This window comes from Rhinolophus ferrumequinum, chromosome 4, assembly GCF_004115265.2.
Source record: "Rhinolophus ferrumequinum isolate MPI-CBG mRhiFer1 chromosome 4, mRhiFer1_v1.p, whole genome shotgun sequence".
Lineage (NCBI taxonomy): Eukaryota > Metazoa > Chordata > Mammalia > Chiroptera > Rhinolophidae > Rhinolophus > Rhinolophus ferrumequinum.
Window position 1 is genome coordinate 98,921,929 of NC_046287.1, and position 16,326 is coordinate 98,938,254.

General features: G+C 38.3%; 1 protein-coding gene across 4 annotated transcripts in view; it reads left to right on the plus strand.

Annotated features, from left to right (window-relative positions):
* Positions 1–16,326, plus strand: part of WASF3 (WASP family member 3) — a 128,479-nt gene that overhangs the window by 81,620 nt on the left and 30,533 nt on the right. The window lies entirely within an intron of this gene.

The window sequence follows — 16,326 nt, forward strand, 5'->3', positions numbered from 1 at the left end:
ATTTTTCAAAGTTAGGAAGTGTATATTATAAACAACTTTTTCTCTAATAAATTGAACAGTTTAGATAAAAAAATAAAATAAAATGTAATAATGAAAACGAATTCATACATATAATACAGCTGGCAGAAAAGATGCTCAATAAATATTTGTTTATTCTAAATGAATCATACTATTCCAAATGAATCAAAGAATAAAGCCAGAAAGTAGTGAGATTTGCTGATTTTAACCTCCTAAAAGTAAAAATGGAGGTACTGACTTCCAAATTGAAGTCATATGTGATTGTGACAAACATACAGTATCGTCTGTGTATGTATTATATACATAGATTATGTAAATAAAAGCAAATCAAACTTAAGGAAGGAAAGACTTTTCTGTTATTCTGATTTTGGGCATTAATATGAAATACCCAAGGAATATTTCATGTTTTAAGACTCAGATATGTGTGAAAATGGTTTTTCCACTAAAGCTCTTTGAAGTTGCAGTGTTTTTTCCCCTAACTTTTCCATTTATACCGTCATCTGGTTTTCTCACTTCATCCCACTCCTTTTTGGTTTAGATGGTTTACACTGCATTCTGGGTGACAGGTTTTCACAGTTAAATTTTTCAGCAACTCTGTTAATAACTAGAAAATCCTCCATGAAATTTCACATACTGGTAGTCTCAACGACAGTAGAACGTTTCCTTAAAAAACTCAAGTACTTCATTTTTAAGAAGAAACACTCTAGATAGATAAGTGTTTCTTAAAAGAATTGTAGTACATCATTACTCATTAATTTTTAATATATCTATAATCATTGGCTAAGGCACAAATAACTTGGAAATTACATTAGTGTATTTTAAAATAGATTTCTTCTGGAATCTAAACTAATTACAATTGATTTTTGGTAGTGGTTGTTGATAAAATGTGTAAATTCGTATAATTACAGGAAGATACCTTGCAAATTATTGAAGAGTAAAATGTTTCTGTTTGCACTCATGTATTTTTGTAAGAATGCTTTAGTATCCTGTTTTTATGGCTGAAATATCTATTGGCATAGAATATAAGTGATGAAAACCCACACAAACTGTTCAAGTTTTAATGATCGAGCTGTGGCTCATACTGAAATACCCAGCATTGTGTTATGTGGGTCGTGTTTATGGTGCCTGCTTGGCCACTGTCACTTGTAAGTGAAACAACCCACACAGTATATTTGTTCCTCCATACTACACTTGTAGGCAGGATAATAACAGCCCCTCCAGACATGTCCACGTCTTAATCCTAGAACCTTCAGATATGCGGATATACATGGCAAGGGAATTAAGGTTGCTAGTCAGCTAACCTTAAGAAAGGAGATTATACTGAATTCTCCTGCTGGGCCAGTATCATCACAGGGGTCCTTTAAATGTGGAAGAAGCAGGTAAAAGAATCAGTGTCAGAGTTGTGATGTGACAGACTCAGTGGGCCGTTGCCGGTTTTGGCTATGAGCCAAGGCATGCAGGCAGCCTCTGGAAACTGGATTCTCCCCGGAGCCTCCAGAAGGAACACAGCTCTGCCAACATCTCGAGTTAGGCCCAGGGAAACCCATTTCAGGCTTCTGACCGCTAGAACTGTAAGATAATACATTGGTGTTATTTTAAGCCACCAAATTTGTGGTGATTTGATGCAGCAGCACTAGGAATCTAATGCACCACTCAAGCCTTGGTTGTGTTTTCTCCACATTGTCCACTGTAGCCTCCCTCACGTGAGGCTGGCTTCTAGGTCAGTCAGCCTCCACTAGGCTGCCTCAGTGGGTCCCGCCCCTGTCTCCACTAGAATCACTTGGCAGCTTTAAAATGAGATGCTGGGAATCCCTCCAGAGATTGTGACTGGAGTGTGCCCCAGAGATGTGGCCTCAGAAATTAGATACCGTGCATCTGGATTGAAGGGGAGCTGGATTGGTCATATTCTTTCAGGAGGTTTGAACTAAGAAACACAGTGAACTTGCTAGTTTATCCTGGCCCTCCTGCTGCAGTGTTATCCAGGAATGAAGAACGCGTGATGGCACCTGCAAGCCGGAGTTGTGGAGGAGGCAGAGCTTACAGTAGGCAGAGGAAGCCGCTTGGTGAGGAACGTGCGGAGAGAAACGGGACCTGAGCAGGAGAGAGACCCCACGGCCCAGCGAGGTGGAGAGCACCTGTCCTGCTGCAAGGGACACCTTTCCAGCTCCCGTTCAAGGGACGGTGCTTGGGTGTCTTCAGAGCAAACCCCCTTCCTTCACGTTCCTCAAGTGCATCTGTGCACCTAACCCAGAGAGCCTTTCAGAAAGGAGAGTGTGGTGACATGTTTTAGACAGCTAGGATACTAAGTTATTCATTGGTGGTAGAATAGCAAATTACTGGTCACCAGGGATTCATTTGTTAGTGTTTACTCAACACCCCTCTAGGTGCAACATACAGCAAATAAAATCAATTTGGTGCCTAGTTAGAAGTTAAAAAAGCATATATAATTTGACATGAATATGGTCATAAAATAGGAAATGTATGAAATTATTATGACCTGCTACAACATGGCACATAATAAATGACACCTGCGTTTTGTTTGTGTGTGGGGGGAGAGGGGGGTGTTTCCACTGAGTAGAAATATATTACAAGAGACGAGGTAAGTTATGTGCAAAAATTTTTTTATGATCTAAAATTGTTAGGGAGATTAAGAATTTAAAATAATGTTTTTGTTATTTTCTAATTTTATAATTATCAGGTAATTTTAAAGTGAACTTGTAGGAATGCATGACTCTGTCATATTAAAAGTATTTTACTGAGTATTAATCCCTAAGATAATATCAAAACAGAATCTATTTTTTCATTCCGTTGAGTATCTAGAACATTAAGGATATGCCCCAAGACTGGTCATACTTGCCTGAGCAGCTAAGACTTGCCCTGGGAGACCTTCTGTGGAATCCAGAGTAACTGATTCTCTGGTGGGTCTAGGGAAGGAAAACAGACCAGGAGGCCAGAAGGAATTTCTTTGGTCTTTTTCAAAAAGGAAGACTAACAGTTGAGGCCCTGGATTCCCAGATCATTTTCTGTCTCATCTAGGGGCAGTTCAGGGTGGTGAGGATGGAAATGAGGCATAAAGCCAGAGAAGAATCTGGGCCTAGATACCAAATAGACCTCTGACGCCCCTACGACTCTACTTAGCGTTGGGGGAATCTATAGGGTTTTTTTTTTTTTTTTTTACCAGTTACCATGTTCACATTACATCCAAGTTAGATGTTTGATTTTAAAGGGCCAGAAATTTTGTCAGCATTAGATTTTTACCCAGCTTTTCAGGGAATTTAAATCTTTTCAATGAGAAAATATTGTTTGTTGGTAATGAGTTTAGGAACAGTCGTTGAAATAAAGGAGAAAATTTGTAAGTTTTAATAGCCTTACAGTTAAAGAAAAAGGATCAAAAGCTTTCAAAGCTTGATCCGATGGGAAAAAAATTAGTCTTCAGTAATTTTCAGATTTTTTTCTTCTTTGAGTGTTACTAACTCCTAATATGAGTGATTTTCAGGGACTCGGAGGGAGAAGGAAAGCCTTTTTTTAAAAACAGTTTTGATTAATAGTGTATTTAAAAAATCCTTGATTTTATAGCAATGGAATGTTGCTATTTTTTTTTCTTCAAATAATGACAGTTTAACATAGCAATTAACATTAAATCAGGAGTGCTTTTTCATCATTTTCTTGATTAATAATCTGAATGCTCTCATTCCTATCAGCTAGTTGCTCAGTTAAAATTATGGTATCTTGCAATCACATTCCTACTGATACTATAATGTAGTTTTAATGTAAATTTGTTTAAAAAAGGAAATGAGAACATAGGGCATTTGCGCCAAGGTTCACACAAGTTCTTCTTAATACGTCATAGATTGTTTTTCACCCTTCTCTTAGTTCTTGTGATAATAACTGCCTTCCTTTTCCCCTCTGAAGTCCCCCAAGATGTCACAAAGGAAGGAGTTGGAACTTTAGTGCATCCCAAGGTTTTTGGTTATATTTGATGGTACTAATAAGAGCATATAGAGAACTTACAGAGCACAGGGAAACACAAAGGAAACAAATTATGAAAGTTTCATTAATCAGAGAAAATCATTGATAATGCTTTGTATATATTTTTATAAAATTGGTATTTCATTATATATACACTTTGTAGCCTATACTCAATATGTAGTAGACATGTTTGTTGATTCTTCTAAGACACACTTTTTAATAGTATATAAAATTGTGAGTGTATAGTATTATATTGATATGCCCTAATTATTTACCATTTTCCTATTGTTGGACATGTACGTTGTTTCTTTATTTGGTGGGGGACACTATCTTAAATTCTTGTAGAAAATTGGCATAGACAGATACCTCTGGTTCTTTCTGGCATGTTTTATTTTTAAGATTTCTTATATCTTACAAGTCATCAACCTTCCTCATAAAGAGCAAAGGTAGTTCTTATAAATGGTCCAAAATTTTGAGACTCCATTAATTTTAACTATGCCTCTTTATTGAAAAAAATTATTACAAATTTGATTTTTCCATTAATTTTCATGTTTGAAGTAATTGTGTAAGAGAAAGGAAGTCTGTTTTCTTCTCACAGATTTTAATAAGTGATTAATATTTTAACTAATACTCCTTCTGGTGCACATTATGTTTCATATCAAATCAAATGCTGAAGCAACATAAAAATGCTTCCTTAACAGACTGCACTGTAATACATTTGCTTTATGTAATTGGGAGTTGTATGAATTGATTGTACTGAGTACAGTTCTACTCAGAATAGAGATTTAAATATTTTTAAGGCATGCACTGAATAGATTTTATGGATGTTTTTAGCCCAATGAGATTTGGGGGAGGTGGAGAGGGGAGATTCAAAGAAATAGATCACAAGTATGTTCCCATGCAGGTTAAGGCTAAGGTTAGGGGTATGTTAAGAGGAAATGTATAGATGTATCTAGACAGAAGTTTACTGGAAGAAACAGCAGGAATTTTTAAAATTTTAATGCTTCAAACTGAGATACTTGTATTTCTCATGGACAAAAATAGAATGCCAGTAAAGGGGGGTAAGAAGTGATGTATACGTAGGAAACTATAAAAGTTCTGTCAGCAGGAGAGTTGGAGACAAATGTCATAAGAGTGCCCTCCCCACCAAAGGCAGAATTGTTGGTAATGCAAGCACTTCCCAAGACATTGATTGACCTAGAATATCAGAAATACTTCCTTATAGGCTCTGTAGGAGTAATTATGAGTTAAGTTGTTTTTCATTCCTCCCTTCCCTCGATGGGTTTCAACATAGCAGGATGTAAACATAGAATAATTCTTAAGAGCACAGGTTGGAGAATGTTCAGTCCTACCTTAACGGTAAAGTGTCTTAAGTGATTTATAGATTTTTTCCTGCTTGTTTCATTTACACTGTTATTAAAGCAGACCATCTAAAAACTTTGAAGGAAGATTTTAAAGTTTTTAAATATTTTTTCTAGAAATGTACTCTGATCATTCTCATATCAGGTACACAATTGTGATTATCAGCAGCCTAAAGTAGTAGTCTTCCGTAAAGCATGCTCTTTTATGGGAATAAACATTCTCTACTTCAGTCTGAAACTGTGTAAAGTGAAACCATAGGTAAGGTGGGGAACTACCTGTATATATATACCAGGGATGCCAAAAAAAATGGGTACACATTTTAAGAGATGTTATCTGTGTATTACTTTTTGAAGTTGAATTGAATTACGGTAACAATGTGTAGTATGACGTTCGCTTAAAAGATGGCTTTAATCAAATGAATGCTAGTGTCACAATGCGACAGGCAGGACAGTGAAAGAAAATGGCAGAAGCACGGTTGTCATTTGAGGAGTGCAAGACCATTTTGAAGTGCTATTTGAAATTCGAGAACGTTGGAGGAGTACAACAATAGTGGAGGCTTGAGTATGCAACAGAACCTCCAACTTAACACCCCTTGACTTCTACCTATGGGGGACTTTAAAGGATGTGGTGTACTGTAGAAAACCGGCTACATTGCTGGTACTTCAGGAAAAAATTAAAACAGCATGTTCAGTGATACAAGTGGACACTTTGGTCAGCATTGCTCAAGCAGTGTTCACCGTAATCAGAAAAGTCTGGACACTGATGGTAACCACTTTGAGCACCTCTTGTAATGCAAAAGTCAAACGTGACTAGTATTCATCTTTTGTTCTTGGTATATATTGAGTATTACAATTTTAATACAATTATTTTCCTTTCTTAAAATGTGTGTACATTTTTTTGGCATCCTCTGTATATGCACGCATACACACACGCACACACAGACACAATGGAATATTCAGCAATGGGAAAGTAGGAAATTCCACCATTTGTGACATGGATGAACGTAGAAGACATTATGCTAAGTGAAATAATTGAGACAGAAAAAGACTAATACTCTGTGATCTCATTTATATGTGGAATCTAAAAATAAGTTGAACTCATGGAAACAGAGTACAATGGTTATTACCAAGAGAGGAGCTGAGGGAGGTGGGGGAAATGGGAGATGCTGGTCAAGGGTAGATGTCTTCAGCTATGATATGAATAAGTTCTGGGGATCTAATGTACAGCAAGGTAATTATAGTTTAAAATACTGTATTGTATATTTGAAATTTGCTAACGGAGTGGATCTTAAGTGTTCTTACTGGTGATGATGTGTTAATTAACCTAATAACGGTAATCATGTCATAGTGTATGCATATCAAATTATCACATTGTACATTTTAAATACATACAATTTTATTTGTCAATTATACCTTAGTAAAGCTGGAAAAAAGTCATATGACGGTAGAACACCTTCCATTCCCCACACCTTACCAACACATCACTAAAGGCCTGCATACTCCAGGTTCTTTTACCCATGTGATGATTGGCTTTCAATTAAAAAAAAAAATTAAAAAGCATATTACAGGGCAAAAAAACAAAACAGTTTTAAGCGACAGAGTAAGCATCAGAACCAAATTGAGATGTATCAGGGATGTTGGAATTATCAGATCATGAATTTAAAATAAATATGATTAATATGTTAAGGGCTCTAATGGAAAACCAGAGAACTTTCAAGAATTGATGGGTAATGTGAACAGAGATGTGGAAATTCTAAGAAAGAACAAAAAAATACATTGAAGGAAAGCATGAACAAGGTGAACAACATGCATGAAGAAATAAGGAATTTCAACAAAGAAATTGGAAACTATTAAGAAAAAGAAGAAAATACTACAACTGAAAAATATAGTATTAGATATAAAAAAGTCACTTGATGGCCTAATACCAGACTGAGCATAAGCAGAAGAGATCAGTGAGCTTGGAGACAAATCAATAGGAATTATCCAAACTGATTCACAAGAGAAAATGAATAAGGAAAAGAAAGTAACAGAACATTCAAAATACAGGACAATATCAAATGGTCTAATACATATGTAATTGGAGTTCCAGAAGAAGAGGAGAGAAGGAGAATAAGGCAGAAGAAATATGGATGACAATTTTTTAATATTGATGGTAGATATCAACAAGCAGATCCAAGAAGCTCAGCAAATTTCAGGAAGTATAAATTAACAAAAACCACATCAAGTCACATCATAATATTTCTAAAAGAAGAAAGATAAAGATAAAATCCTAAAAGAAGCAAGAGGACAAAATAGGGCAGGAGCAATTTTAGGACTGACAGCTGACTTAATCATTAGAAACAGTGGAAACCAGAAAACAGTAAGTAAAATGTCAAAAGAAAAAAATTGGATAGACGTCATCAAAATGGCAGTGTGAGGTGAGCCTCTGTAAATCTCTCCTGGAATTTACAACTAATCGAACAACTATAACTCCACAAAGGACTCGCTGCACAGCAGACAGGCAAGACGAAGAGGCCCACTACTGAATTCACCTAAAGGTGGGCGAATCGCGCAAGTGGGGAGGAGGGAAGGAAGTGTGGAGACGGAGCCACGCAGGCACAGGACGCAGACCTAGCTCAGTGCTCCGAGCGCGCTGCATCCTGGAACTACCACAGCTGCAGGAGAGGGAAGAACTCGGACTGCTAGGGCTCCATTTATAACCCACAGGGCTGAGGGGACAGCATATAACACAGCTGAACCCAACGCTCACGGCAGAGACCTTGGAGAAAAGACTGAGGGAAGAAGGCTGAAAACGGTGGTTTAAGCCCTCACTGCCAAGCAGAGAACGGAAGGCTTAGGCACTGAGACTAGCCGCCCCCTCCTTACCCTCCCAGAGCTCGCCCGCCCCCACCTCCCTGGTGCTAGAAGTGGAACAGTAGCAGTGTCAGATCAAAAGAACAGAATATTTGCTGTTCTGAGAACTGTGGACCGCAGACACAGATTCGCAGCCCAACTAGTTCCGGCACAGGAGAGGGAGCTGTGGAAACAGGACCGGCTGTGGTGCTGGTCGCTGCCATTGCTCTGGGCCACCTCTTACAACTCACCCTGCCCCTGGCCCCACCTATCTGGGCGGATCCCTGCAGGAGTAAACAGAACTGCTGAAACATATGGGCTCTGAATCTGATGCAGGAAGAGCTTTGGAACTTCAAAAGCTCTCTGCATACCCATACGGACACTGCACCCTGTGACCCAAGCGAAATATTAACAGAGAAGAAGCCCGTCTCCCAGGGAATCCCCCCATTGTGTGAGAAGCTGGAATAGTGCAGAGAAAACATAGCACTACCATGTGAGAGAAATAAAAGGCTGTAGTCCGACAGAAAATAAAACATTCTATCAACAAGTACTGGAAAACAAAAGAAAGACCTCTTCCTATCAACCTGTTGCAGAGGCCACTCCTGTAGATGTCTAGAAAGAGAAATAATAAATCAGTAATTGCCATGAAAACCAAGGCAACAAGACAGCTCAGAAAGAAAGTGAAAAGTCACCAGAAAAGGAACTTAAAAATATGGAAATATGTGACTTAAACGACAGAGAATTCAAGATTGCAGTTCTGAAAAAACTCAGCGAGATGCAAGAAAACACAGAAAGGCAGTTTAATGAACTCAGAAACGCAATCAAAGAACAACATGAGCATTTTACGAAAGAGATTGAAATTTTAAAAAAGAACCAAATAGAATTTCTGGAGATTAAGAACTCAATAGAAGAAATTAAGAATGAAATATCCAGCTTAGGTAGTAAAGTTGACCAGATGGAGGAAAGAATCAGTGACATCGAAGATAGAAACCTGGAAATTACATGGATGGAAGAAGAAAGAGACTTAAGACTTAAAAGAAATGAAAGAACTCTACGAGAACTTTCTGACTCCATCAGAAAGAGCAATATAAGAATAATGGACATACCAGAAGGAGAAGAAAGAGAGAAGGGAACAGAGAATATATTCAAACAAATTGTCGATGAGAACATCCCAAATTTGTGGACAGAACTGGATCCTCGAATCCAAGAAGCAAATAGAACACCTAATTACCTCAGTCCCAACAGGCCTTCTCCAAGGCACATTGTATTGAAGCTGTCTAAAATCAACGACAAAGAAAGAATCCTCAAGGGAGCCAGGGAAAAGAAGACGGTAACCTACAAAGGAAAGCCCATTAGATTATCATCAGATTTTTCAGCAGAAACTCTACAAGCCTGGCGGGAGTGGAACCAAATATTCAAACTATTGAAAGAGAGAAATTATGAGCCAAAAAAAATATATCCAGCAAAGATATCCTTTAGATATGAAGGAGGAATAAAGACCTTTCCAGACATACAGAAGCTGAGGGAATTTTCTAATACATGACCTGCACTACAAGAAATACTAAAGGAGGCTATTCGACCACCATCAACAGGGACAATTTGTGGCAACCAAAACATAAAAAGGGGGAGAGTAAAGGCCTGAACCGGATTATGGGAATGGAGAAAGTAAGCATGCTGAAGAAAATGGAATACTCTAAATATCAACTTTCTTTTACATAAACTTAAGGGTCACCACTCAAAAAAAAATCCAGAATTGAAATATATACTGTAACAAAAGAAGAAACAGAGGGAAACATCATAGAATACCACCACACATAAATAATAGACAACAACAAAAAGGCAAAGAAACAATGGAGACACAGCCTTACCAGAAAACTAAAGATAGAATGACAGGAAATCGTCACATATCAATAATCACCCTAAATGTAAATGGACTGAACTCACCCATAAAAAGGCACAGAGTAGCAGATTGGATCAAAAAACTAAACCCAACCATATGCTGTCTCCAAGAGACACATCTCAGCTACAAGGACAAGCATATCCTCAAAGTGAAAGGGTGGAAATTGACACTCCAAGCAAATGGTACCTAGAGAAAATCAGGTGTAGCCATAATGATATCAGATGAAACAGACTTCAGGGTGAAAAAGATAACAAGAGACAAAGATGGACATTTCATAATGGTAAAGAGTACTGACTATACAACAAGAAGACATAATAGTCGTCAATGTTTATGCCCCCAATCAAGGAGCACCGAAATATAACATGCAACTACTAACAGAGCTAAAGAGAGAAATTGACCAAAACACAATTACACTATGGGACTTAAATACATCATTGACAGCTATGGATAGATCATCCAAGCAGAAAATAAATAACGAAATAGCAGCCCTAAATGACACATTAGATGAAATGGACATAATTGACATATATAGAGCACTTCATTCTAAAACATCAGACTATACATTCTTTTCTAGTGTACATGGAACATTCTCAAGGATAGACCATATATTGGGACATAAAATCAGCCTCAGCAAATTTAAGAAGATTGAAATCCTACCAAGCATATTCTCTGATCTCAAGGCTTTGAAATTTGATATCAACTACAAAAAGAAAGCAGGAAAAATCACAAACACATGGAGATTAAACAACATACTTTTAAAGAACGACTGGGTCAAAGAAGAAATTAGAGGAGAGATCAAAAGAAAAATACATCCTACCAAAATTTTTGGGATGCAGCGAAAGCAGTTTTAAGAGGGAAATTTTTTATCATTACAGGCCTATCTCAAGAAACAAGAAAAATCCCAAATAAATAACCTCATGTTACACCTTAAAGAACTAGGAAAAGAAGAACAAGTGAAACCCAAGGTCAGCAGAAGAAAGGAAATAACAAAAATCAGAGAAGAACTAAATGAAATAGAGAACAAAAAGACAATAGAAAAAATTAATGTGACAAAGAGCTGGTTCTTTGAAAAGAATAACAAAATTGACAAACCCTTGGCTAGACTCACTAAGATAAAAAGAGAGAAGACACTAATTAACAAAATCAGAAATGAAAAAGGGGAAGTTATCACGGACACCACAGAAATACAAAGGATCATCCATGAATACTATGAAGTGACTATATGCCACCAAATTCAATAACCTAGAAGAAATGGACAAGTTCTTAGAAACATATAGCCTTCCAAGGCTTAACCATGAAGAACTGGAAAATCTAAACAGACCGATCACCAGTAACGATTGAATCAGTCATCCAAAACCTTCCCAAAAGCAAAAGTCTGGGACCAGATGGCTTCACTAATGAATTCTACCAAACCTTTAAAGAGGATCTAATACGAATCCTGCTCAAACTCTTCCAAAAAATTGAAGAAGAGACAGTATTCCCTAACTCATTTTATGAGGCCAACATTACCCTGATACCAAAACCTGGTAAGGACAACACAAAAAAGAAAACTACAGACCAATATCTCTGATGAATACAGATGCAAAAATCCTAAACATACTTCTAGCAAATCGAATACAACAATGCATTAAAAAGATTATTCATCACGACCAAGTGGGGTTCATCCCAGGGGCACAAGAATGGTTCAACATATGCAAATCCATCAATGTGATACAGCACATAAACAAAATAAAGGACAAAAATCATGTGATTATATCAATTGATGCAGAAAAAGCGTTTGATAAGATACAACATCCATTTATGATTAAAACACTTAATAAAATAGGTATAGAAGGAAAATACCTTAACATAATAAAGGCCACATATGACAAACCCTCAGCTAATCTCATAATTAATGGTGAAAAACTGAAGCCCTTTGCTCTACGTTCAGGAACACGACAGGGCTGTCCCCTATCACCTCTGCTTTTCAACATAGTGTTGGAAGTCCTTGCCAGAGCAATCAGGCAAGAGAAAGAAATAAAAGGCATACAAATTAGGAATGAAGAAGTTAAATTATCACTCTTTGCAGATGACATGATGTTATATATAGAAAACCCTAAAGACTCCACCAAAAAGCTATTAGAAACAATCAACAAATACAGTAAAGTTGCTCGCTACAAAATCAACCTACAAAAGTCCATTGCATTCCTATATACTAACAATGAAATCTCAGAAAAAGAAATACAAAAAAACAATTCCTTTTGCAATTGCAGCATAAAGAATAAAATACCTAGGAATAAACTTAACCAAGGAGGTGAAGGACCTATATGCTGAAAACTATAAGACATTTTTGAAAGAAATTGAAGAAGACACAAAGAAATGGAAAAACATTCCGTCCTCATGGATTGGAAGAATCAACATAGTTAAAATGGCCATATTACCCAAAGCAATATATATATTTAATGCAATCCCCATCAAAATCCCAATGGCATTTTTTAAAGAAATAGAACAAAAAATCATCAGATTTGTTTGGAACCACAAAAGACCCCGAATAGCCAAAGCAATCTTAAGAAAAAAGAACAATATTGGAGATATCACACTCCCTGATTTTAGCTTGTAGTACGGGGCTACAATAATCAAAACAGCATGGTATTGGCAGAAAAACAGACACATAGACCAATGGAATAGAATTGAGAACCCAGAAATAAAACCACATAAATATGGACAGATAATTTTTGACAACGAAGCTAAAAACATACAATGGAGGAAAGACAGCCTCTTCAATAAATGGTGCTGGGAGAATTGGATAACCACGTGCAAAAGAATGAAACTGGACTGCTATCTGTCACCATGTACCAGAATTAATTCAAAATGGATCAAAGACTTAAGCATAAGACCTGAAACAATAAACTGCATAGAAGAAAACATAGGTACTAAACTTATGGACCTTGGGTTCAAAGAGCTTTTTATGAATTTGACTCCAAAGGCAAGGGAAGTAAAAGCTAAAATAAACGAATGGGACTATATGAAACTTAAAATCTTCTGCACAGCAAAAGAAACCATCGACAAAATAAAGAGGTAACCAACTGAATGGGAGAACATTTTTGCAAACAGTGCCTCCGATAAGGGGCTAATATCCAAAATATACAAGGAACTCATGCAACTCAACAGCAAAAAAACAAACAAGCCAATTGAAAAATGGGCAGAGGACCTGAAGAGACATTTCTCCAAAGAGGACATACAAATGGCAAAAAACATATGAAAAAATGCTCAACATCACTAATCATCAGAGAAATGCAAATAAAAACCACAATGAGATATCACCTCACCCCAGTTAGAATGGCTATCATCAACAAGACAAATAGTAACAAGCGTTGGAGAGACTGTGGAGAAAAAGGAACCCTCATTCCCAGTTGGTGGGAATGCAGACTGGTGCAGCCGCTATGGAAGGCAGTGTGGAGGTTCCTCAAAAAATTACGAATAGAATTACCATATGACCCAGCAATCCCTCTCCTGGGTATCTACCCAAAAAATCTGAAAACATTTATACATAAAGACACGTGTGCTCCAATGTTCATTGCAGCTTTGTTTACGGTGGCCAAGATATGGAAACAACCAAAATGTCCTTCGGTGGCCAAGACATGGAAACAACCAAAATGTCCTTCGATAGATGAATGGATATAGAAGTTGTGGTATATATACACAGTGGAATACTATTCGGCGGTAAGAAAAGATGATATAGGAACATTTGTGACAACATGGATGGATCTTGAGAGTATGATGCTAAGCGAAATAAGTCAGACAGAAAAAGAAGAGAACCATATGATTTCACTGATATGTGATATATAAACCAAAAACAACAAAAGAACAAGACAAACAAATGAGAAAGAAAAATTCATAGACACAGACAATAGTTTAGTGGTTACCAGAGGGTAAGGGGGGTGGGGGGGTGGGAGATGAGGGTAAGAGGGATCAAATATATGGTGATGGAAGGAGAACTGACTCTGGGTGGTGAACACACAATGGGATTTATAGATGATGTATTAAAGAACTGTATACCTGAAATCTACATAATTTTACTAACAATTGTCACCCCGATAAATAAATAATAAAAGAAAAAAGAAAACATTGTCATTCCTTAATTCTATAACCAATGAAAATATACTTCAAAAATGAAAGTGAAATAAAATTCTCAGATTTTATCAGACAAAATCTGAGAATTAGTCTTTGGCAGACCTGCGGTACAAAATAATGCTAAAAAAAGAAATTTTTTATGCTGAAAAGCAATGATATCAGATGGTAGCTTGGATCTCCAAAAAGGAATAAATGACATCAGAAAGATGATTAAAAATTATATATTTATATATATTTGTTGAAAAGAGTACATACAAAGCTTGCATCATACACAGACAATAAACAGACACGATATGGCACGTGATGATAAGCCTTATGAAGAGAATACGACAGGAAGGGAAGAGAGAGTGGTAGGAAGCGATTGGTACTTGGTCAGTAAAGGCCACTAAGTGATACAGGAACCATGTGGGTACCTGGGGAGACACCGTCGAGGCAGACGGCAGGAGCACGCTTGGGCGGAGAGCAGCATCAAGGAGCCCAGCTCGGCTGAGCCCAGTGAGTGGAGGGACAGGTGAGAGAAGAGGACAGAGAAATAAATGTCCTCCCCTTCAGGGGTGGGTGACTAGAGCGAAGCGGGGGGTCAGACAGGGGCTCCTGCAGAGCAGTGGGAGACCTCGTGGCTTGGATTAGAAGAGCAGCAAGGGGGGTGCTAACAGGTGTACAGACTTGGTACATATCTTGAAAATATCTGGAATGAGAGAAAGGAAAGACAAATCAACAGCAAGTGGAAGAGTAGCGTTCCCATTTGCTAATAGAGAGAGAAGAGGGGTGGGAAAGGGGAAAGAAATCATTGATTCACTATCAGACATGTTGCGTTTGAGGTGACCATTAGAAACCCAAGTGAAGACAGCCAGCAGGCAGTTGTATATGCAAGTTTGAAATCTCAGGGACGGGTCTGAACTGAGGACACAAATTTGGAAGTCTCAGGTGAGCTTTCTGTTGCTCAGCAGTCCTGCTATAATTCCTGTTACAGAATTAGTTTTCCTGCTCTTATAGTGCCTATTTCATATCATCTCCTTCCACCTCAAACTTCCCCACTGAGCTGATGACCTTGCTTCTCGTTTCACTGGGAAAAGAAGAGTAGTCAGAGGAGGACAAAACATCCCTTCTCTGATGTGCCTCTGCCCGCGTGCCCTGCTCACCCTCCCTTAAAATGGTGTCTGTTGCTGTTTCTGTGTAAAGCACTGCACCCACACCTTCATGCTCGTCTGTTTACCTTCTCTCACCCCTGCATCATCTTTTCCCCCTCTGTCTGCATCAGTCCTACTAAACATGAATATACTGAGAAGTCTTCCAGCTTAAACCTGAGATCGTCCTTTACTTACAGCCGCATTTCTTGCTCCCCTTTGTAGCAAGATTCCTTGATGAGACCATTCATATCTCCGCTGCCTTTACTTCCCTCATTGTCTCCTGTCCCCATTAAGGTTTTGTCCCATCCACTGTTGAAACTGCTTGTCAACTACACCAGTGACTTCCGTGTTGTCAAATCCAGTGCTCAGTCTCAGTCTTGTTATTTGATCCATTAGCGGCATTTGACTCAGTTGATAACTTAGTTTTTCTGGAGAAACTTGCTTTCCCTGGCTTCTGGGCCAGCACACGTGGGTTTCTCTTGCCTCCCAAGCTTTCCTCTCTCAGTCTCCTTTGATGGTCGCCTAGCCGCTACAGGCAGGAGGGCTCCTGGCCGGGTCACTGGCACTTCTCTGCCCACTCCCACCCCCTAGGCCGTCTCATCCGGTCCCAGGGCTTAAAATACCATCTTACGCCGAGACTTCCAAATTTGTGTCCTCAGTTCAGACCCGTCCTCGAGACTTCAAACTTGCATATACAACTGCCTGCTGGCTGTCTTCACTTGGGTTTCTAATGGTCACCTCAAACGCAACATGTCTGATAGTGAATCAATGATTTCTTTCCTCTCTTTCCCACCCCTCTTCTCTCTCTATTAGCAAATGGGAACGCTACTCTTCCACTTGCTGTTGATTTGTCTTTCCTTTCTCTCATTCCAGATATTTTCAAAATATGTACCAAGTCTGTACACCTGTTAGCACCCCCCACCCTGCTGCTCTTCTAACCCAAGCCACGAGGTCTCCCACTGCTCTGCAGGAGCCCCTGTCTGACGCCCCGCTTCGCTCTAGT